General features: G+C 36.8%; 1 pseudogene; it reads left to right on the top strand.

The window, feature by feature from the left end:
• LOC109268560 (40S ribosomal protein S8-like) overlaps positions 1-15,074 on the top strand; it is a 57,108-nt pseudogene extending 42,034 nt beyond the window's left edge.
• Positions 15,075-25,844: the final 10,770 nt, after the last annotated feature.

Below are 25,844 nucleotides of genomic sequence, written 5' to 3'. Positions count from 1 at the left end.
CTTGTAAACCTATAGTGTTACCAATTAAGTGATGTGGCAATTCCAGTAATGTTAACTATCCTGAATTAAAATGCTCTCGGACAGTAAAGCAGCAGTTGAAAATCATTGGAATTTGAAAAAAGTGTCATATGATCAACATATGACACATGCTGCATGATTTTTAATGTACAAGGTCTTAGCTGGAAAATGAAGGTGAGCCTGCTACATAATTTCATGCATGACATAGCATCAAGTGGAAGGGAAGAAGAAGACTGGAGCAAATGGGAATCCTGGTTTCCCAGAATAGTGAGGGAACCAAACGTGACTGAGAAAAGTGATAAATAAATGGTCTAAAAATCGTTGGAGTTATCAACCAGCCACCTGGTTGATTAGATTATATTAGATTAGAATGAGAGACAAAGAAATATTTCAGTGTCTGATTTATAAGTAGTTTCCTACAAAAGGGAAAACCTTCAATGCTAAGTGAAAAAAAAAATAAGAATATCATCAAATATAGTAAATGAGATCAGTTTCTTCTCAGCTTACTCAATAACACATTATGAGAAAACTGTGCAGGGAAAATGTAGGTGGGACCCAATGAAAATGTCAAAATCTATCCTGATTGAAAAGAAACTCCTACATTTCATCAAAGTAGGAAAGATAACTGGGAACAACTTACGTAAGTGTGTCAAAACTTCTCTGCAACAAGTTGCAATAAAATGTGTGGCCTAGCCTGCAACAAAATCAAAATTGTGGGAATTTTAATGAAGTACCTGTGGAATTGAAAGAAGAAAACATAATGCATTTATCATCATGCCTGTTTGAATTTACAAGTGATATTGTTTGGTGAATACGTAAAAAAGTTGTGAAAAGTTCTCAATTCTATCATGTCTTTATATGATACCACTCACGAACGTGCAGAAAGGTGAACACTTCTTCAAAATGGGTCACCAGAACAAAGATATTAGACATGAGCTATGAAAGTTGCAAAACAGAGCTTGACGTATATTTCATCTTACATATTGGGGTAATGAAGATGCATCTGGAGATGAATGAATCCTCAGATAAGCAGATGACTGGTGAATCGAGTGTTTGGCTGACAGATTCCAAATTTAAAATTATAATTTCCTTAAAACGTTTTTTTTTTTTTTTTTTTTCAACATTTTTTTTTTATTTATTTTTGGGACAGAGAGAGACAGAGCATGAACGGGGGAGGGGCAGAGAGAGAGGGAGACACAGAATCGGAAACAGGCTCCAGGCTCCGAGCCATCAGCCCAGAGCCTGACGCGGGGCTCGAACTCACGGACCGCGAGATCGTGACCTGGCTGAAGTCGGACGCTTAACCGACTGCGCCACCCAGGCGCCCCGTTTTTTTTTTTTTAATATCCTGTGCTGTTCTTAGAATTCTTTCTCATGAACAATAAATTAAATTATACTTACAGACCCTTTTTCTTTGCTTTCAAAAAATAAGCATTATTCCTTTTTGTTCTTTTTTTTTTTTTTTTGTCAGAGAGAGATAATAAATATTTTAAATCCATTTGGGAAGAAGTGAAAACATATATCACAAACTAACCTCTGAAGCTTTCAAAGTACCCACGCCCTCTCTTCAAAAGAGACACAATGTCAACGCATAATGAATTTTTCTTATTTCATGGAATGAACTCTCATATAAAGCAACATGAGGATGTTCACTGAGAGAAAATTTTGTCTGTTGTGTTCACTCTACTCCCTGCACCTGGAATAGGACCTAGCACATGGTAGATGCCCAATAAATATTTTATGTAGAACTGATTGAATAAATGAATAAATAAGTGAATGAATAATTATAGGCATATATAACCCTAGAATTCTAATTCGCTGAAATTCTGCAAATCCTAACTTCATCCATGAGTGTATCAACATAATCAGTATGGGCATTTGATGTATTTAATGTGGTATTCATAATGACGCTCACTCAAACCTGGCAATGTTTTGAGTTGGCCAATTGCTACAGCAAGGCACGTGATTTATTTCCATTCCATTTCATCCTTAAAATTACTTTAAAATTACTGTGAAAATAGAAAAATAATACTAGTTGCTGGCATTGATGGATATCAGGAAATAATTGGTAATCAAATTGATGGAGTCAGAAGGGCTTAGTGGCCCTGGGAAAAGATTTGCCACATCAACAGAGAGAAAGTGATGCTTCACTAATGACACCCCTAAGAGCTTATTACTGCAATTTTATATGTTCTCATTATTCACATTTTGGATTTTAGCCCCTCACTTGTAACAAACACTGCTTTGGTTATAATTCAATGTGATGTCTGTTTAATTGCTAACAATAGCATTAGGGAAGTTAACATTTTATTAAAAGCTTCTACTTTTGGGGCACCTGGGTGGCTCAGTCTGTTGAGTGCCCGACTCTTGATTTTGGCTCAGGTCATGATCCCAAGGTCGTGGGACCAAGCCCTTTCCTGGGATCTGTGCTGAACATGGAGCCTGCTTACAATAGTGTCTCTCTCTCTCTCCCTATGCCCCTGTCCCCCACTTGCACACTCCCTCTGTCTCTAAAATAAAAAAAAAAATCTCCTACTATTATTAAAACTAACGACCCAGTTGAAAGATTGCTCTCAAATTTCCCATATAGCATTCATTTTGTTTTATTTAAAGTCCTTACCTAGAGTACCCACCACTACCAATTCCTGGGAATCACATCCATTTCATAGACCTATCTGAATTATAAGTATTAGCATTCAGCCCATTAGGCATCTTGAGAGTAGGAATATAGTCCATGTTTTTAACTGATTAGGGAGTTAAAGTTATATAATAGGACTGAACGGCCAGTTTCTAAAAAGCAGCTCTCCAGTTGACCTCAAAGGAAACCCAAGAGGATGAAATTGTTTCCCCTAGGTTTACCAGTGGATGCTTTGCCAATTGTCCTCACTTCCAATAGTTTATAATGCCTCTGTTCATTTTATAGTATTGCACTTCCATTCTTGTATTTTGTGTTCTTCCTTCAAGCCCTTTAGTCTGGCTGCTTTACTTTTATCCCTCGGTTTTGGAACTTCTATGTTTTAAGTGGTATTTGTTGACATTCAGTTCCGGCTCCCTGTATGTCATTTTGGGGTTTGGAGTATTCGTTTCCTTACTTGGTTTCATCTCCCATGTGTGCATATGACTCTACATACATGTGTCTAGGATTCATGAGCCCCTTCTCCTAGTGTGGCAAGCATCACACCCTGGACAGGAGGGGTTAACATGTCACACCCCCTCTGGTCACAGTTCTAAAATGCACATCTTCTCATGTCATGCTCTTTCTTACAATCCTTTAATACCTCCCTGGGATGATGCTGACATTCCTTAACAGTTCCTGTGAGACTTTCCATGATATGGTCCAGGCTCACCTCTCCAAGGCCACATTTCATCATTTAATCTCTGGCAATATTGAAATGTTCTCAGTTCTCCAAATGTGTTCTGTTCTCTCTCCTTTCACATGCTTCTTCCTGTGCTAACAACACATACCTCCCTAATGCCATTTACCCTCAGGACTCAGGTTATGTACCCTGTCCCTTGGAAGACCTTCACTACCACCTTGCAGATTATACATAGTCAAGCCACCTGCTCCCTGGCCCCTTGTACTATCAGAGAACAACTGATCCCCTAGATTTTGATTACCTATTTACTTTACTCCCTACTGACTTTAAAGTTCTTGAACACAAGACCTGTGACTTGTTCACTATTTTATGTGTAGAAAAATACTGAGCGCAAATTAACCAGGCAATATTCTTTCATAAACAGAAAGGTAGGTGTTTTGTCTTATTCAGCATTGTATTCTAAAGATTCAAAATCATGAATGTTTTCTTCCTGATTCCTCTAGATTTCTATGAGTTTTTCCAAGTATTTGAATTTAAGCTTATGTAATAAAAAACAATTCATTTTTTACTGTTTTAAATTATGATTTAAAAATTTTAAATTACCTTTGAGCATTGCCTTGGCTAGTTCCTGTAAATTTTGGCTATAATTTAGTCATCATCATTAATTCCTGAATAGTTTATAATTATAGATTTATAGTTTTGGTCTAATATTTAAAAGACTTCTTTTAATGTTTATTTTTGAGAGAGAGAGAGAGACAGAGTGCAAGTGGGGGAGGGCAGAGAGAAAAGGGAAACAGAGAATCTGAAGCAGGCTCCAGGCTCTGAGCTGTTAGCACAGAGCCCGACGTGGGACTTGAACCCATGAACTGTGAGATCATGACCTGAGCCGAAGTCGGATGCTTAACTGATTGAGCCACCCAGCTGCCCCTTTAAACGACTTTTTGAATTGTTAAATGATTGGGATCCTTCTTTAATATTTCTTTTATAAATATCTAGTTTCACTCTTTTGCAAAGTAAATATAGATAGCAATTTTTGGACACTTGGAATTTATGTAGGTTTTTTTGGCAAAACATATCTTTGCTATATATAGATATGTTTTAAGGGTCATGTATACTAGTTAACTGTTTAAAACCTTACAAAATCTGAAATATATACAATTCTGAATTTATTAGTCTTCATTATATATATTTTATATAATTGATTAAGGGCTAAGAAATGTGTATTTAGTTGTGCCTATGCCTTATTATCATTAAATGCCAAGAAATTTTCTTTATGTATTTTGACACATTTTACAAGTTTTATTTTTTATTTTAAAGATCTTCTTTCATCCATGTTAAAAAAATCTACCTTCTATTCTACTTTGTTCACACTAATAAGGTTATTTGTCTCATTTTTCTTAATAATGCCTAACTCACTGCCACCCACTGTTTTATGTGTTACCTTTCCTTGCTGGTTTGCTTAAGTTCTGTCTTTTTAAGTAAAGCTCATTTGATTTTGGAGTGCTGTGAAATGTCCCTTCTGTCTCCCCTCAAGCCAAATGAGAGGGGATTCAAGGAAGCTCCTTAAAGAGGTTGCCTTGTGTGCTGGGGTTTGGGGCACAGTTTGTTGCCCCAAGAGCTACAAGACTCACTGCCTTAGGAAAAACTTGCATTGCCAGAGGTCTGTGGAAAGAAGAATTCATGAATGCTTTCTGGCAACTCCTGAGGGCCACATAGAAGAGAGAGACATACCTGCAGCCCCCTTTCAGGGGTGATAAGCTCTTGAGAAAATGTAATGGGCCTCAGAAAATCAAGCTGAAGTCCTGAATGTCCAGGCAAAGGAGACTTCACTTGTGTTATGAATGCAATAATGGGAGACCCTGTGCCCAGTGACAGTTCCATAGAAATTACAAAGATGCTCCATGAGAAAGAATCAGCCTTAAATCCCTGCCAAGCCCAGAGGAAAACAATGCCAGATTACACTGGTGCCTGTCAAATAAGAACTTTCTTGAAATTTACAGCTCTCTAACACCTCTGTGAAATCTAGAAGATCAGGATCCAGGCTGTCGACAAGGAGGAGAAACAGTGAAATAAAGGAGATAACTGGAGCCCTCCCCACACTGCAGGCTTACAACCCATTCCTTAACCTGAGCAGGGAGGGAGGAAGTTGTTGTTGTTGTTTTTAATAACAATTATTGTGGGTCTTGTTTAGCAGCCATATATATTACTGACATATAGTTGACACACAATGTTACATTAGTTTCAGGTGTACAACATGGTAATTGGACAAGATTATGCCTTATGCTATGTTCATCACAGATGTAGCTACCGTCTGTCTCCATACAAGGACCGCTATTACAATACCATTGACTATATTCCCTATGTTGTACCTTTCATGGCTGTGACTTACTCATTCCATAATTGGAAGCTTTTATCTCTCACTCCCCTTCACCCATTTTCCCCATCTCTTCACCCCTCCTCTCTGGCAACCATCAGTTAGTTCTCTGTATTTATGGGTCTATTTCTGCTTTTTGTTTGTCTATTCATTTGTTTTTTAGATTCCACATGTAAATGAAATGATATAATATTTGTCTTTCTCTGACTTATTTCACTTAGCAGAATACCCTCTAGGTCCATCTATGTTGTTACAAATGGCAAGATCTCATTCTTTTTCACGGATGATTAATATTCCTCTGCGTGTGTGTGTGTGTGTGTGTGTGTGTATGGTACATATCCAGTGTATACCACATTTTCTCTATTCATCTATCTATGGGCACTTGGGTTTCTTCCATATCTTGGCTATTGTAAATACTGCTGCAATAGTCATAGAGCTGCATATACCTTTTTGAATTAGTATTTTCGGGTTTTTTGTTTTTTGTTGTTTTTTTTTTTTTTTTGTTAAATATCCAGCAGTGGAATCACTGAGTCATATGGTATTTCTATTTTTAATTTTTAAGGAACTTTCATACTGTTTTCCACAGTGGCTGCACCAATTTACATTCCTACCAACAGTGCACAAGTTTCTTTTTTCTCTATATCCTTGCAAAAACTTGGGGAATGGAGGAAGTTTTAAATGCAGTTGGGAGTCTTGACCATTACTTGGGAATGATCATTTAAATACTAAAATTAAATGTTTTATGACTAAAAGTGACCAGAGGACTTTTTGTTTTCTGAGAATGATCAGAAAAGCCTTGGGATCTGCTTAGACTTCATTGAAGGGGCACAGGATTAGTCTCACAGAACAGATTTGAAGCATCTGAGCAGTGAGGGAAGAGAACAGAATTTTCTGTTTAATTCTAAGGAAACTGTTTCAGTGACAGTATACTTTTCCCTCTGTGTGTTTTCCTGGATCAGTGGTTCTTACATGTTGATGCAAATCAGAACACCTGGAGAACTCAGAAAGAACACTGCAGAGTAGGCTCATTGAAGAGAATAAGCCTGAGCCTTTGAGTTATACCAACTTCCCAGGTGATTCTGATTCCATCTAAGGCTTGAGAACCACTGCCTTGTCGGTGGAAAAATGGATGAGGCTGTGTCATGAGCTGCTTGCTAAATGCAAATTAAATCAGAATCCCTTCTGGAAGTTATCTGTAACTGGACTCAGTCCTGTTTTTCAAATTGCTTATTCTTCCTGTCTGTGTTTCAACCTTATTCCTTTGTCTCATTTATTTACATCCTAAAGAACTAATATCCTCACCACTCCATAACCATTCTACCTTATCTTGTATCTAATTACCATAATTAGGGTGCTTCATATTCTATTTTAATTTTATGCATCATCAGGCTGTGTGCTGAAGGCCCAGGAAAGGACTTTGGCCTTGATACAGTGAGGTCTTAATTAAGGAAGATTCTTCCCCCATTTCTCTAGATTTATTATTTTGGCCTAACATCCTTTTATGTTAACATAATTTAGTTTACAAATCTACACATTGGACAATTAAGCTTTTTATTTTAATTTTCCCCTTTAGTTAATCATCAGTATTTAAAAAAAATCCATTTGCTGTGTTGATGAATGTATCAATGACTTGTATATTAGTTTCCTCTGGTTGCTGTAACAAATTACCACACATTCAGTGGCATAAAATATATTTTCTCACAATTCCGAAAGCCAGAAGTCCAAAATCAGTTTCACTAGGCAAATCAGGTGCTGGCATGGCTGCACTGAGCCCTCCAGAGGCTCTCGGGGAAAAATCTGTTCCTTGCTTCCTTCAGCTTCTGTGGCTGCTAGCATTCCTTCATTTGTGGCCGCATCACCAGCATCTTCAGATCTCTCTGTCTGCTGCATCTTCACACTGTTTTCTCTCTTCTACGTGTGTCCGTCTCATAATTCCTTCTGTTTCTCTTGTATAAGGAGACATGTGATTCCATTTAGGGCCAACCAGGTTAACAAGGATAAGCTCTTCATCTTAAGGGCCTTAACTTGACCACCTATTTTGCCATATAAGGTAATAATCACAGGTTCTGGGGATAAGGAAGTGAGTATTTTGGGGGGGGGGACCAGTTTTTCAGCCTACCACAAATTATATTGCTGTGACATTATGACCTCTGTGTAATATTTCACTGTGTAAATACACCAGTTTATTTATATCGATGGGTCCCTGGGTAGTTTTCAACTCTCTGCTATTTTAACTGGTACTGTTAGAAGATTCTTGCCCATGTCTCCTGTCGTACGGATGCATGAGCTTTTGTAGCATGTATGCCTAGGACTAAAAATTCTGGTCATGGAGTGTGTGAATGTTCAAGTTTTGGAGACAAGGTCAAACTGTTTTCCACAATGGTTTCACTACCTTTACAATGGTAATATATAAGAAATCTTGGGAGTCTACAACCTCCCTGATACTTGGCATTTTTGCATTTCTAAAGTTGTGCAAATTTAATGGCGGTAAAATGGTATCTCATTATGGTCTTAATTTCCCTGCACTAATCATTAATAATATTTAATATATTTATTTTTTAAATTTATTTATTTTGAGAGAGAAAGAGAGAGAAGAAGGGAGGAGGGCGGGATAAAGAGAGAGAAGGAGAAAGAGATTCCCAAGCAGGCTCCTCACCAGCAGCACAGAGCCCGATATGGGGTTCCAACTCACAAACTGCAAGATCATGACCTGAGCCAAAACCAAGAGTCAGATGCTTAACCGACTGAGCCACCCAAGTGCCCCTATTACCATATATTTATTGTCAATATGCATTTTACCTACAGTTAAATGTGTCTTTTTATCCATATACTTTCTGCTTTCCTTATTGATTTTTAAGGAGTTTTAAAAGATATATTCTTTTTTTAAATTTTTTATTTATTTAAAAAAAATTTTTTTTTAACGTTTATTTTTGAGACAGAGAGAGACAGAGCATGAACAGGGGAGGGGCAGAGAGAGAGGGAGACACAGAATCTGAAACAGGCTCCAGGCTCTGAGCTGTCAGCACAGACCCTGATGCGGGGCTTGAACTCATGGACCGTGAGATCATGACCTGAGCCGAAGTCAGATGCTTAACCGACCGAGCCACCCAGGTGCCCCAAAAGATATATTCTTTATAGCAGTCTTCTGTTGTTGCAAATGTGCAAATGTTTTCCTTCATCATAACCCTTCCCCATCCCCACCTATTTCCTTAAGGTGTTTTGTATGAACAAAATTTCTTTTGATACAGTACTGTTTATTTTTTGTTTTTGTTTTTGGTTTTTGTAAATTAAGAAATCTTTACGTAGTAAAGACTTAAAGGTAAGACCTTACCATTAAGGTCTTAAAAATATTCATCTATATTTTCTTCTAGATGTTTTATATTTCCATTTTTGCATTTAAAATCCCTATTTCACTTAGAATTGTTTTATTATTAAATATTATTATTATATGCAGTAGGGATCAAATTTGGCCTTTTTCTATAATAGATAACTTTTTTCCCAACTCCAGTTATTAAACAGTTCCTTTTTTTCCACCTCTGCATATATCAAATTTCCACCCTGAAGTAGCCCTATTTTGGGAGTTCTTTATCTACTCTGCTGGTCACTTGGTCTCTATTACTATGGCAGCCATTGTCTTAATTATCCTGGTGTCATCATAAGCTCCAATTGTTTAAATTTCCTTAAGTAATATCTTAGGTTAAAAAATGATCTCTACGGATGAAATATATTTTGCATGTGGTATTATCCGTTGTAAACATTTTTTTTGAAAATATACATTTTTGAAAGGAGTGGAATTAGTTAATTCTGAAACCAGACATTTATTAAATATTCTAGTATGGAGGAAATAAAAATGTCTTCTTAGTATTGGTATATTTGGGATTTTATTTGTAGAGTCAGCATATTATAAACTAAAGAACCACAAGTTTTAAATTCAAGGTTAGTGTTCACCAAAGATACTTATGGGTTGCTACTTGTTTTTCCAAGTATAAAATGGGCCTGATGCAGCTTACACCTCAAAGTGAATTTTTTGGTGATAAAAATGACAGATTTCACATTTTCTAATTAAGTGAGGCTTAGTCTTTGCATGTGTTTGAGATTTTAGTCTATTTTAGACAATCAAGTTTCAGCACATTGGAAACATGCACTTTAACTTAGGGGGTACATTCAAAGTAGTTTCTGATAAGTTGATTTGCTTGGAGAAGATTGAGGGGGCAAGTCACTGTAACTTGCTGACTGCACTTTCATAGATCTGGTGTCACCTGAGGGGAGGCTAACTGGCTTGAGGATGCACACTGAAGTATGATTCCAGGTCCTCTAGTCTGCCCTATATTTTAGAGCAGCTTAAAAAACATACACAGATTTTTTTATACTTAATGGGCACCAACTCTGAGCTAAAACTAATTGTTGGGAACCGGCCCCACTGAGTCCACTGTTGAGTGAGAATTTTTGAGACGTCAGTTGCTAAGCATAATCCTGATATGAAACATCATACCCTAAGTCCCTTCTCTGGATTTTCTCAGTTCTTCCATAAAAAGTTGAAGTAGATATCATTAACAACCAACTGGATCGTCATAGCAACATCTTGATCAATACAGTCAGCGCCGGGCGCCTGGGTGGCTCAGTCGGTTAAGCGTCTGACTTTGGCTCAGGTCATGATCTCACGGTTTGTGAGTTTGAACCCCATGTCGGGCTCTGTGCTGACAGCTCAGAGCCTGGAGCCTGCTTCAGTTTCTGTGTCTCCCTCTGTCTCTGATCCTCTCCATTCAGGCTCTGTCTCTCTCTGTCTCAAAAATAAATAAACATTTAAAAAAATTTTTAAAAATGCAGTAAGCACCATTTGGTAGGAATCTCCAAATAGTAGCACCACTGCAACTCCCACTGTCAGAATGAGTTCCATCCTCTGCCTATTTTCCTCAATACAAGTTCAGAGTCTAACATGGAAGCGTCTGTTTGGAGATGCCAATACCCTAAGTGCTGGGAGTGGGAGACAAATACAGGAGTGGGGTTTGCTCTTTTCAGCTTCTATAGTGGGAGATAGTTCAACAAAGGCATATGATGGGGAATTCTCCAGATATACAAAGGTATTTCAGATTCTAGGCAGCCAAAGAAACACAAGTGTAATTTGCCCAAAGTCACTGAGCTAAGTGAAAGAGTCCAACTGAAAATCTTTCTACTCTAAGACTCGTGGTAGATACTGTGTATGATTAGGTAAACAGTGATAATATTTTGGATTTATAGCATATCTCAGCAAGTAAACAAACCCTGAACCACTTTGACACTTGTTTGCACTTAAAAAATTTAGTAGTTTGAATAATTTATTACTTTATATAACAGATGACCAACCTGAGAGAAAGAGACACTAAATGGCTTCCCCATGCAAATAGTCGATAGTAGATTTACCATTATTTGTTTTTCCTGACTCTGTTTCAGCCTACTACTGTCCATTACCTGCCCTTGGAAAAGAAAAGGATATGGCTACAAATGAAACACTTTGCAGCTGAGTGATGTGTTTTCCTCCCCCAGGCTTTTTGTATGATGCAGGAGGTTAGTAACAGGAAAACTGAAATTTAGGAGATACAGAAAATAATGGATTTGGTCCGACTGGACTATGAGAGGATTAGAGCTGAGTTAAATTATCATAGCTTTAAATAATGCAAAGTCCAGCTTAAATGGAAAGGTACTCTCAAAACTTCTTGGCATATTTCCACTTTAATAATCCAACACCATCTGTGAAAACAAAATGAGTATTATAGGTCTCCACTAAATGGATTATATGTTTCTTAGCAGACACCTGTTCAGAGCACTTAGGTATTAGGTGACTCAGGGATCTAAAACACATACATATCTATTGATTGAGCCTAGATATCGAATCTAAATGTCGGGAAATACAGTGGCAGTTTTAGAGAAAAAATATCATGGAAAAATATTATATATCCAGTTTAAGCTCTTTGAATTTGAAATTATCAAAGGCATAGTCTTATTCATTTGCACAGAATAGCTAATTTATGAAATGTGTTCACTGTGCAGACACACTGTCAAACATTGGCTACTACTAGGACAGTGCAGTTGTGTGGTCATATATTATGGGCTATAAGTTGGGGAGTTGGGGAGGCCTGTCCATCCACTGGACTGACAACCTAGGGTTTCTCTATAATGTTAGGTGTGTCTGGCCAATCTGGCTGAATGTGGTGGTCCTGGATTTGTCACTAAAATTTGGGTCCGTTTAGTCCAGAGTTTTCTTTCCTTTATCTTGTGTTCTTCAGGACCTGGTAAAAAAGCTATAATAAAGATAAGTATAGACTTGAATTTTGTTACAATTTAATTTGTGCTGTAGAAATACACTGAACTTTGAAAAGCAAACACAGTGATTCAAGAAAAAGCAAAAATTAAATAGGAGGGGATACACATTGCAAGTAAATGTAGCCCACACTCCAATAATACTTTAGAATTAAAAGAAATCAGAATCACCCAGGGCTCTGATATATAGGAGAATGAATGCTTTTCAAACTTGAGTTTTTGTGCATGTATGCACAAGGACCTAGGAACAGTTCGATATCTTTTGAAAAATAATATGTTTCGTGATAAAACTCAGTCTGAAATAAGAAATAACATAACTCATTATGTTTTTTGAATGTGGGGGCTAAAGTATGCATATTCCAGTGGATGTTGCTGTGGAGAAATGCATGAAGATAAATAAAAGCAGGCTTAGACAGATACAGCTATTATTCTGTTCTTCAGGACTGGAGGAAAGGAAACGGGTAAGGTAGGACGGCCCAAAAGAAAAAAAAAAGGTAGATAGAAGTTTGTCCTAGAAGTTTCTTTTCCACCTACTTTACTGGGAGTCCTGCTACCCAATACATAGACTTATAAAAAATGGGAAAAATGACTTTAAGCTAACCTGATGATGTTGTATAGTAAATGCATCCTCCATTTAGGTAATACATTTGTGACTTGGAGTGATGTTGTGGAACATATTTGGGGTAGATACATCAGCACACTTAGGCTTAATTAAAAAAAAAAAAAGTAGGAGAAAGTAGAAATTGCTCTTGGTCCTGGAAGATAATTGTTTTTTTATTAATCAAATCTCATTCATAGGTTAGCAAAGAGAAGAGATAATAGAAGTAAGTCTTTAAAACAGAAGGATGTTTGAAAATGGCTATTTTAAGATTTTTTACTCTAGGACAGTGTGTCCTGAACTTTAGTGCTCATAAGCATCACCAGAAGTAGCAGAAAAAAGTAAAAAAGGTAGATTTATATGCTCCATCAGCAGAAATTCTGATTTGGTGGGTCTAGGGGAGCTCAGGTATTTTAATTCTTAAAAAGCTTCTAGGAGGTTCTGAAGCAGATGGTCTTGAGAGAATGTGATGATCCCAGGTCCACAATGAACAGTATTCCTGTTCAGTTCATCAGGAGCAAGGCTCTTACCTGTGTGTAATACAGCTCCAGAGTCTAAAATTTAAGACAGAGAATTGTAAGTGATGAACTGGAAAGGAATTGCAAGAGCTGAATAAAAATATTTGTTTGTATTGTGAGAGCTGATAGGAGGACTTTTTTTTTGAATTGAAAAAAAAAATGAAGTACAACAAGGTAAAGCTTATGTTCTTTATTTCTAGCAGATTGGTTTTAAGGGATTGTTTATATTTTTTCTCCCTTAATCATATCATTAGCAGTAACGGTTGGTTAAGGGATTTTAGAGGTTTTTTTTTTTTGTTTTTTTTTGTTTTTTTGTCAATTACAAGTGTTAGAATACACAGAAATAGATAAAACTCTGAGTAATGTAAACAAACAGCCACCCAAACAGGCGGTATTTGAATATGTCATTGTAATAGAATATATAAATGTGAAGATATTTCTGTATCTGCATTTACAAGACATATCTATTTCTACTATAGATTCCCTGAGGAAAATGTTTAATATATATATATTTTTTTTTACTATTTGCTTATAGTTCATAAAACAAAAGTGTTGCTTCTTAGGAGGTTGAAAACAGTAACTAAATATAAAGTTACCACATAGCTTTCTGGATACTAATCATCAAAGAAGAGTTCTGGAGCTAGTACTCGTCTATGGACTGGAATTTATTGACTTAATTATAACATTGCTAAGTATGAAAAAAAATCAATGCACCAAAAAAAAAAATACATAGAAAACACTTATACTGGGACTTTTTCATTATGGATAAGAAAACAGGACAAGAGTTTTGAAGAATGTTATTATATATACCACTAAAATTGTTTCCAATGGAAATTCAAAGGAATAGAATGGTGTGATCATGAAATAAAAAAATGTTAAAGAATAAAGCAGAACATGGCCTAACATAATATGCTGCAGGCGGGAATGTAATGTGTGTTGAAAGACAAACAAAATAAATATAAGAAATTAGGCCAATTAAAGACAAGAAAGACTTATGACAATAACCTTCTGAGTTTCCCCAGAGAGGTTAAGAATGCTCTCTGAAGACGGGAACCCATGAGGCAAATGGGCCCAGATGATTCTAAGGAAGAAGAAAAAGGGAAACAATTGATCATGAAATTACAGATCTGGGAGGGATTTGAAAGATTAGTCACATGCCGTCTGCAGCAGTCCTTCAAGTTGATGGCCCTACTGCCACAAACATCACATAGAATGGCCTCTCTAGTCTCCATTCATGATTCATAGAATACACCTTTAATAGTCTCCCTTGACTCATTTTTTATATCTAGTAACCTGTCCTACCCTATGTCCTGCTCTTAAACTTCTTTTTTTACTAATCTATTTTTACCTCTGTCTTATACTCTGAACTTGACAGTTATATTAAGGCTTTGGCTGTGACCATACTCTGTTCTCCACATTCAACCAGTCATTGTTGGTACTCTCATATCCTGACACATCCTCAGATCTTCACCGCCACCCCTCCGCCCACCCCAGTTTGCTCTCTTTTGCCCTGCTTACTTAAATCCAACCTCTTAATTGGAAAGCTAAATAAATGAAGTTCTACAGAAGTTATGTAGCTTACGAAAGACATTCGGATAATCAGTAGACATAATCCTGGTCTGTTTACAACCATCCCAGTTTTATTTCTACCTAGAGTTCTCTTTTTAGTACTAGTATCAATGGGTAGATACATACATTTTAACTCAGGTCCTCCTCCTAGTAATTTTTTTCTTCAGCTCACTCAGCAGCAGGTTGTCCAGAAAGGGATGCTGACACAAGTTCCTGTGCTCTACTCATCGTTGTTGTAGCGTGATTCCTTAGACACCCGGCACGCCTTGACCCTCAAGGTGTTGCGTGACTTGCTGTACACAGCACGGTCCACAGTCCAGCAGCAGCAACACTGCCTGGAGTTCGTGAGAAGTGCAGAATCCCAGACCTGCTCCACCCACTAGCATCAGAATCCACATGTAATCTTTATACTGATGAGAGGAAGGGAGACTGAAGCTACAGAAGCAAAACTCCTTGTTTTGAATTTTGTTAGCAATTATGTTGGGACAGTCATTTACCCTCTACTCTTTTTACTTTAAAAAATATTTCATTACTATTTTTAATGACTAGTTTTTTTTTAAGAGCAGTTTTAGATTCACAGCAAACTCAAGAGGACAGTACAGAGCTTCTCCACATCACCCTCTGTCCCCACACATGCACAGCCTTCTCTTTTATCAACAACATCCCTCATCAGAGGGGTACGTTTGCTGCAATTGATGAACCTCCACTGACACATCATGATCACCCAAAGTCCATTGTTTTATATTAGGATTCACTCTTGCTGCTGTACATTCCGTGGGTTTGGACAAATGTATAATGGCATGTACCCATCATTATAGGATCATTCCGAGCATTTTCGCTTCCCTAAAAATCTTCTGTGCTCTGCATATTCATCCTTCCCTTTTTCCCCATCCCTGACAATCACTAATCTTTTTAATGTCTCCATTTTCAGTATGGCATATAGTTGGAGTCATGCATAGGTAGCTTTTTCATATTGACTTCTTTCACTTAATCACATATGCTTAAGGTTCCTCCATGTCTTTTCATAGCTTTATTGCTCATTTATTTTTAGTGCTGAATAATATTCCATTGTCTGATGTACCACAGATGTTAACCCACCAAAGAATAAGTTGGTTACTTCCAAGTTTTGGCAATTATGAATAAAGCTAATACAAACATCTATGTGCAGGTGTTTGTGTGGATATGAATTTTCAACACCTTTGGGTAAATATCAAGGAGCATGATTGCTGGATTATATAGTAAGAATATGTTCCCTTTGGAAGAAATCACCAAACTGTCTTCCAAAGTAGCTATACTATTTTGCATTCTCACCAGCAATCAATGAGAGTTCCTGTTATTCCACATAATCACCAGCATTTCATGATGTTGGTGTTCCAAATCCTGGCCATTTTAATAGGTAAATAGTGGTATCTCATTATTGTTTTATTTTCATTTTCTTGATGATATATGGAATATCTTTTCATGTGTTTATTTGCTGTCTGTATATCTTTAGTATCTTCTTTAGTAAGATGTCTGCCAAGGTCTTTGGCCCATATTTTAATCAGATTGTTTCTTTTCTTAGTGTTGAGTTTGAGTTCTTTGTATATTTTGCACAATAGTCCTTTATCAGCTGTGTTTTTAGTAAATATTTTCTTCTAGTGTGTGGTTTGTTTTCTCATTCTCTCTCTGTTGTCTTTCATAGAACAGAAGCTTTTAATTTTAATGAAGACCAATTTATCAATTCTTTCCTTCATGGATTGTGCCTTTGATATTGTATCTAACAAGTCATTGCCATACCCAAGTTCATCTAGATTTTCTCCTATGTTATCTTCTAGGTGTTTCATAATTTTGCATTTTACATTTACTATCAACATTTTTTAAAGATTTCTTTTATCACTTGCAATACCTAAAAACATGTTGGCCTTTCTTGCTTGTGATAACAAGGGCTGCTTGAGTGAAATTTTTGTTCATTCCTTCTCTTATTTAGGATCTTCTTGCTGTGATTCATACCACAGCAGGATCTAAAGGCATTCTGACTCATTTAAGAGAGAAGTTTAGAATGTGTCAAATAGGTTGCATTTTTTAAAGCCCCATGATGCTATAGTGTGTAAATATGCTTTGTATAAACAGTCCACAAAGCCTGGTATTCCTTTGTTCAGCAGTAGCTAGGCTTTTAAAACTGTGGGATACACAATCCTAGAGCCTGAAACTTAAGAAGAAGTTGGTAACTTGGAAGAATTTGCAAGGAACTGAATAAACATGGCACCTACATTATGTGGGCTGACAGAAATTGTCCATTTCAGTGTTCTTCTACACCATATCTCACATTTTATAAGGATGATATGGGTTCACATTTAGCCATCATCTTATAAAGTGGAGTTGTCTTACAAATGAGCTGTGTCTATTTGGGCATTTGAGAAAACATGAAGAGCTGAGAAAGTGTGACGATTCCTGACTCAGGCCATGTTACCTTGATATGCATGTTTTGGATAGAAAGTTATGGCTTCTAATGTCTGCTTGAGGGAAGTTGGGTGTCTGGGGTAATAGAAACAAAGTGGAAAGCATGGATGGAGTACCTTTGATATTTACATCCAAGGTTTTGAAATTCTGGGCAAACTATCAAAATGCAATTCTATACATAATCCCAAAGAAAGCATAAACAGAGTATTTCCTTTTTATTACCGTTTCCCTTTGTTTTCCCCAACTATAAATGCTAATATTTTTCTAGCTTCAAAGTTTATAAAATTAAATGTCCTAGATACTCCCAGTATAACTAACCTCTAATGGAATCCTAGAAGCCTAATTTAAATCCTCAGGAATCTATTTTAGGTTCTAGTAATATAAAATATAAAGTTCCCAATAAACTTCAGAGATTGACATTTTGTGTACCGGAGGTATAAGAATCATTGCCTTTTATGCACAGGTTCAGTTTTCACTTGCTTTAGCTCATCTCTGGAATTTTGGAAAGAATGGTTTCACAAAAAACACTTCTTGACTTAGAAGGTTTGACTAATGGAGGGGAAACAGCCATGGGCAGGATGAATGGGGGGAAAACTTCCTGAAAACTAGAGAAATGAGAGAAGCCAAGGGAGAAATAATCCTGTATTCTTTGGCCATTACTGCTATATTCTACTTTTGCGGTTTATAACTGTAGAAATGTCATGAGCATAAATATGAGAAAGTGTCACTCAAAGTGACAACTTCAGCCACATGTGCTTAAGTTATTTCAGCAGGACCATGCACTCAAAATCAACCTTGAGTGAACAAATTAACCAAAAATTTGAACATAAAGGTATGTCCATAAAGAGTTTTTGGCCAGCTGCAAATAGGTGATGTGGACCCAAGATCACAGGCGTGTCATGAGGGATAACTATAAAGCATGTTTTATCAAGGCGGTGACTACCTGATTCATCCAGAAATAGAGAGACATTTTCAAGCCCACACCTTGATTTTTCACTGCACGTTTATTATTTTCCGAACCCAATTCTTTACTGACACTAAATTCCAATTCTGAAAATATTATGTTACAGTGGCAGTCCTGAAGGTAGGTTCTAGATAAACATAATGCCACACTACTTCTCTGCATTTCTCTTTTTCTTTTCTGTGCTTCATCATCTTAACCTGTTGATAGTGTCCAAACTGAGGTCTCAGTTGTACAGCTGGGAGTGTTACCAGTAGGAAAAAGGGGAAGAGACATTGTCAAGATTTAGAGAAGTACCAAGGATCAATAATAGAATGATAAAATTTTAAGGACAGCAGACAGTAGCAAACTGTCAGCATTTGGTCAATATTTCCACATTCAGGTGTGATAGGGTGATAAAGAGTCCAGAGAGGGACGAACAACCAGGAAATCAACAGGCATGATCATGATGATGATGATAATACTATGGCACATTTATTTGATGCTGCGAATTTACTGGCTACTTTCACACAGAGGGAATTAACAATGTCTCACAGTTTATCTGCACCTAGGGAAGTGTATTTATGGAGTATAGTGTCTGGTCTTAATTGTACTAAACTTTTTTCAAATTGACAAATGGTTCTAATGGATTTCTGCAAAAAAAGGCCAACAGACAAACAAAAAATCCATAGACTGAAAAATTTGTAATGCAAGAGCAAGCAGAGAAGACAATGGAAGAACTGCCATTTCTACCCCTAGTCACATTATAAAGTAAAATAAGGATCACTAATCACAGCAATATATTTATATCATATTGCTCTCACTGAAGTTTTTGTACATAAAAAATGAAATAATATGAATTTATGTCATTTTATTTCCTCTTTAAGTTTAGAATTAATTCCTTAGAGGGAAGCCTGACAGATAGGGGATGAGATAAAGCATCTCACATTGGGATGGTCCACATTGGGATGTGGCAGTCTTGGAGGCAGATTTCAGGAATCAGTGTCCTTGGTCCAGCAAGTGGGGTAAGTGGCGGAAGTGGCCAGTGAAGAGCAAGAAGGCAGGACACATGGCATTTCTCATATGGGGTGAGCCGAGGTGTTAGGCAATGGTCCTCGGCTGTGCATGTTGTGGGTCAGTGCTTCATAAAGGGTCAGCAGTGGATTGTATGAGAAGTTTGGGTTTCTATTTGTTGGGTGAGATGAATTGCTTACTTTGTTTTCCCCTTCCCTAGTCTTTGGAAGGTGGAAGGAAGGTATACTAGATTGACTCGTGTTAACCCTTTCAACCAAAAGGTATGTGCAAATCATAACCCCTAGTACCTGCAAATGTGACATGATTCAGAAATAGGGTCTTTGCAGATGTAATTGAGTTAAGATGAGGTCATACTGGATTAGGGTGAGCTCTAATCAAATGAGTGGTGTCCTTAAAGAACAGGAAAATTTTGGCTTTTTTTTTTCAGCTTTACTGTGATATAATTGACATATAACATTTTGTAACTTTAAGGTGTACAAGTGTTGATTTGATACACATATATTTCAAAACTATTTCCACCACAGTGTTAGCTCACACCTCCATCATGTAACATAATTCTCTTTTTTGTGGAGGAGTGGTAAGGACATTTAAGATCTACTTTCTTGGCAACTTTCAAGGACATAATAAAGCATTATTAGCTATAATCACCATGCTGTCATCAAATCCTTAAAACTTATTCATCTTACACCTGGAAGTATGTGTCCTATAACCAACATCTCCCCATTTCCCACACCCCCCAGCTCCTAGTAACTACCATGCTATTCTCGCGTTCTGGGAGTTCAGCTTTTTTAGAGTCCACACATAAGTGATATCATACAGCATTTGCTTTCTGTCTGACTTATTTTGCTTAGCATAATGTCATTAAGGTCCACCTATGTTGTCCCAAATGGCAAGATTTCAAGAGGAAAATTTGGAAACAAAAATAGACAGGTGAGGGAGAGAGCCACAGAATGTGGAGACAGAGATTGGAGTGATACATCTATGACCCAAGGAAGGTCAAGGGTTGCCAGAAGAGTACTCCCCAGAAGCTGGGAGAGAGGGGTGTAACATTCTCTCTCAGGGCATCCAGAAGTAGCCAGCCCTGCTCACAAACCTAGATTTCAGGTTCTAGCCTCCACAACCATGAGAGAATGAATTTCTGTTGTTTTAGGCCACTTACTTTGCGCTAATTTGTTATGGCAGCCCTAGGAAATTAGTGCAGAACAGTGGAGATTAGCTCTCTATTTTGGGAGGAAGTTAATTGATTTGCCCATTACACATCATTATTAAAAGGCAGAATCAAGGCTAGCTATATGAATGTGGGCACATTACTGGGCTTCAATTTCATCTGGAAAAATAATGTGAGAACCTAGAGGCAATTTAAAGTTTCTTTAAACTTTTTAAAGTCAAAAAAATATATGTACTTACATGTGCTCCTCTCCACCTTTCTTCCCTCCTTAATAATGAAGCAATTATTATACACTACTGTGTTTGGTGCAGGAGTTAAAACAACGTCATTAAATTCATACATTCTAGAGCAGTGGTTCTCAATTCCTAGTGCACATCAGAATCAGCTGGAGATCTTAAGAAAGCCAGAATGCCAGGTCCCAATCGCAGGAGTTTCTATTTCAGTAGGTCTGGGAATTTGCATTTGTAGCAAGATCCGAGGTGATGCTGATGTTGCTGGTCTGCTAACCACACTTTGAAAAATGCTGCTGTAGTGCATGTTTCCTAAGCATCTTCCCAATTGTGATTTTGACCTAGGACACAGTGATGTTGTTGTATGATAATATAGTTTTACCTGGTAGCAAGACAGGGCTTTAACTGTTGCAGCTGCAGAATGTTGGTGAATTGGGTGGGAGAAGCTGAGGCTGTTAGTTTCTGATGGCTTCTATTATCCTAGTAAAATAGGGGGCCATCAGCTGAGAGTGAGGTGGGCAGGGGGAAGTGTGGGATATTTGAAAGTAGAGCAATAGCTGTGAAACTGTTATCAGGGAGAGGGGGACCCTCAACTAATGAGAAAATGTGGTAAGTTTTCTGGGCTTTTGTGAAGGCTCGTGCTTAGTGGTTCAAAGTGAGATGGGTTAGCAATCTGGCTGGTTTGTAGTCAACCATATGAGCCTCTCATGTGTAAACATGAAGTATACAGGGATTGAGCCTCAATAGATTCGGGGTTTGGTCCAGTAATGCAATGGATGATGGATGTCAACGAGTTGACATTATACACAAGGACATGAAGATAGTGACAATGAGATGCAAGGTCTGAGTAGGCAGTGAAAAGGTTTCCAAGATAATGGATTTTATTCAAGGTTGGGATGAACAATTCTTGGAATTGGGATCTGGGAAATATAGGAGTTGGTGGTTACTTAGATTGAGATTTTGTAGATGGCTGAGTAGTATCAATAAATGAATCATTTAGTACCATTAATAATCTCAGACTGGCTACATGAGTAAGTGTTTGATTTTTTCACTTATCAAGAAGTCCCAGGTAGACAATCCAAGGCTGGTGCAATTGTGCATTGTTGCCTTTAGGACTCAGCTTTTGTATGTGCGTGTCTCTCTCTCTCATATAGTAATAGATGCAGTTTGGTTACATATTTATTTTATTTATTTTTAAGATCTTGGGGTCTCTGTTCATGAGAGTGGTTGAACAACACCTATCCCATTTCTTTTAATATCCTTCTAAGGTTTTGATTTAATATTTAATAATATGTTGACCTCATCAAAGAAATTGAAAAGTTTTTTTTATTTTTTTTGTTTTGTTTTGTTTTTTCTTTCCTATTATCTGGAAGGCTTTATGGGAGATTGGTATAATTTTTTCCTTAAGTGGATGGGAGAATTCACTGGTGAAGCCATTGGAGTCTGAAGTTTGCTTTGTGTAAACTTTCTTAATTAAAGATTCAAAATTTTAAATAGGTAAGAAACCATTCAGATTTTGTATCTGTATCTGTTCTTGTGCTAATTTCAGTAAACTTTTTCTAAAAACATATTTATTTATAAAATTGATTGTCATGAATGTTCATAGAGTATCTTAGTAGAAGTTGTAGTTCCTGGACCAGCAGCCTTTGTATCACCTGGAACATTGTTAGAAATGCCTATTGTCTCCCCCTCCCGTGCTTACTGAATCAGAAGTTCTAGAGTGGGGACCCAGCAGCCTGTGGTTTAAGAAGTCCACCAGGTGATTCAGATGCATGCTGATGCCAGGTGATTTGGATGCATGCTGATGTTTGAGAGCAACTGCTTTAAGTTAAGCTCTAGCAGCGTCCTACAACTTTGGGATGTTGTTTTCTGTTACCAGTATTTTCTAAGTTTCTTTTAATTTTAATTTTTCACTGGGATTTCTTCTCTGACATAAGTGTTATTTTGGTGAGTTTTGCTTAATTTTTAAATATTTGGGTTTTGTTTTGCCTAGGTTTCTAATTTAATTTCACTATGGTCAGAAGATGTGTCTTATATGACGTTAGCCTTTTGAAATTTGTCTTGGCCTAGTATACATCTGGTTTGGTAACATTTTCACATGAACTAGAAAAGAATGTATGTTCTATCATTGTGTATAGTGTTCTATATATGTTAATTAGGTCATTTGTTAAGCATGTCCAAATCCTTTTTTGTTTTTTTTTAAGAGAGAGCAAGCATGAGAGGGGGTGAGGGGTGGGCGGGTAGGGGTAGAGGGAGAGAGAGAATCTCAAGCAGACTCCATGCTGAGCATGGAGCCTGAAGTGGGGCTCCACCCCACAACTCTGGGATCATGACCTGAGCCAAAATCAAGAGCTGGACTTCCAACTGACTGAGCCACCCTGGCTCCATGCATGTTCAAATCTTATATGTGCTTACCATCTGCTTGTTTTATCTTTCTCTGAGATAGTTATGTTAAAATCTCCCATTATGATTATGGGTATGTCTTTCTGATTTTAATTCTGTTAAATTTACTTTTAAACTATACTATTCAATGCATAAAAATTTAGAATTGTTTTATCTTCCTGGTTGGCTGACAAATTTTATCATTGAAATGGCCCTCTTTATCTTGAAGCATTCATTTGCCTTACTTTCTACTTCACCTGATGTTAATGTAGCAAAGGCAGTTTCATTGTACAGTGTTTGAGTAGTTTATCTTTTATAAATTCTGTTTCTTTTAAATTCAATGTGTCATTATAATTAAAGTGTGTCTCTTGAAAGCAGAATGTAATTAGGTTTTGGTTTTTTTCAGGTTTGAAAATTGTTTCTTTTAATTGAAGCATTTATTTCATGTTCATAAATCTATGATTTTATATTTGTTTTCTGTTAACTCCACCTGCCCTATGTAACTTTCTTTCCCCCCTTTTGTCTATTATGGATTGCTTGTTTTTTTTTTTCCTAATTCTATTCCTTCTGTTCTATTAGCTTATTAGTTTTGCATTTTTTAAAACTCTACTTTTAGTGGTTAACCTATTGCAGCATTAATTCTTGACTTACTAGAATCTTCCTTATATTGACACTCAAGCAATTTCAGAAAATGCAAGGACTTTAAGTACTATAATTCCACTTACCCATTCAAAAATATTTGCATTATTCTTGTAATTTAATTCTACCCACATTTTATGCTCTATAAAGCATTCATATTTTATATAGTATTTATTTAGATATGCTGTATATTTTTTTAAATTTTTAAAAATCTTTTTTATTTTTGAGAGAGAGAGTATGAGCAAGGGAGTAGCAGAGAGAGAGGGAGACACAGAATCTGAAGCAGGCTCCAGGCTCTGAGCTGTCAGCACAGAGCCCAACCTGGGGCTTGAACTCACAAACTGCAAGATCATTACCTGAGCCAAAGTCACATACTCAACTGACTGAGCCACCTGGGCACCCCTAGATATACTGTATATTAACTCTTTCTATTAATATTTAGCTTTCTATCTATCTATCTATCTATCTATGCCTTTCATAAGCATCCCCCTTAGTATTTTCCATAGAGCAGTTCTGAAGTGGACAAATTCTACAATTTTTCTTTATCTACAAATTTTAAAGATTTAAAAGATCAGTTTTTTTTAGAGATAGTTTTGCTGGATATAAATTTCTTGGTTGGCAATTAATATCTTCAATCATTTGAGATACGTTATACATTTCTCTTTTGGTTTCCATTGTTTCTTTCTTTTTTTGAGATCTAATTGACACATGATGCTATATTAGTTTCAAGTGTGCAACATAATGATTTGGTTTTGTATATATTGCAAAATGACCACCACAATAAGTCTACTTAACATATATTGCCACATAGAGTTATACATGTTTTCTTTCTTGGGATGAGAACTTTTAAGATCTACTCTGTTAGCAACTTTCAAATATACAATACAGTATTATTAACTATAGTCACTATGCTGTACATTACATCATAGGATTTATTTATTTTATGGTTAGAAGTTTGTACTTTCTAACCACCTTCACTCATTTCATCCCTCGTCCCATCCCTTCCTTTGGTAACCACCAATCTGTTCTCTGTATCTATGTTTGCTTTTGTTTTTGCTTTTAGTTTCCACATATAATTGAGATCATGTGGTATTTGTCTTTCTCTGACTTATTTCACTTAGCATTATGCCCTCAAGGTCCATCCATGTTTTTGCAGTTGGCAAGATTTCATTTTTTATGCCTGAACAATATCTCGTGTGTGTGTGTGTGTGTGTGTGTGTGTGTGTACATATACATTCATATACACATACACCACAATTCCTTTATACATTCATTGATCAATGGACATTTACATTGTTTCCATATCTTGGCTATTGTAAATAATGCTGTAGTGTATGTGGTTGTGCATATATATTGTTTTGAGTTCTTGTTTTTGTTTCCTTTGGATAAATACCTGAAGTGGAATTGCTAGATCATATGGCAGTTTAATTTTTAACTTTCTGAGGAACCTCCATTCTGTTTTTTTTTAAGGTTATTTATTTATTTTGAGAGAGAGCACAAGCAAGGGAGAAGCAGAGAGAGGGAGAGAGAGAGAATCCCAAGCAGGCTCCACACTGTCGGTGTAGAGCCCAAGGTGGGGCTCAATCTCATGAACCATGAGATCATGACCTGACCCAAAATCCAGAGTCGGATGCTTAACCGACTGAGCCAGGCGCTCCCTTCCATACTGTTTTTTATAGTGGCTTCACCAACTTACATTCCTACCAACAGTACACAAGGGTTCCCTTTTTTCCACATTTTCATGCACACTTATTTTTTTGTCTTTTTGATAATAGCCATTTTAACAGTTGTGAGATGATATTTCATTGTGGTTTTGATTTGCACATCTCCCTGATGATTAGTGATGTTGAGCACATTTTCACATACCTGTTAGCCATTTGTTTGTCTTCCTTGGAAAAATGTCTCCCTATCTTTTAATCAGATTGTGTTTTTCTGTTGTTTCTTTAGAGAAATTAGCTTTCATTCTTTTTGTTGCTTCTTTGAAGGTGGTATGTTTAATTTCACTGATTTTAAGATTTTTCTTTTTGCACTTGGTTTTGGGTAATTTTTTACAATGTGTCTCAATGTGGTTTTCTTTCTATTTATTATACTTAAGAATATAGTATTTCTTACATTGGTGGCTTCTATTTTTCCAGAGATATTGACTCCTCAATTTTTTTCTTCCAGTCTTTTTTCCCCCTGTCTTATCCTGAAAGACTTAGTCATTTTCTATGCTTCACTCCATCACTCTCAGTAAATTGGCTTTGAGCCTTAGATCCTTATACTTCCCAACTTATGGCTTCTAGTTGGTGGCTGTACCTCTAGGCCACATGTCTGTTCT

Source organism: Panthera pardus, unplaced genomic scaffold, assembly GCF_024362965.1.
Source record: "Panthera pardus isolate Hobbes unplaced genomic scaffold, ASM2436296v1 HiC_scaffold_6, whole genome shotgun sequence".
Lineage (NCBI taxonomy): Eukaryota > Metazoa > Chordata > Mammalia > Carnivora > Felidae > Panthera > Panthera pardus.
This window is presented reverse-complemented; position numbering and strand designations above follow the sequence as displayed.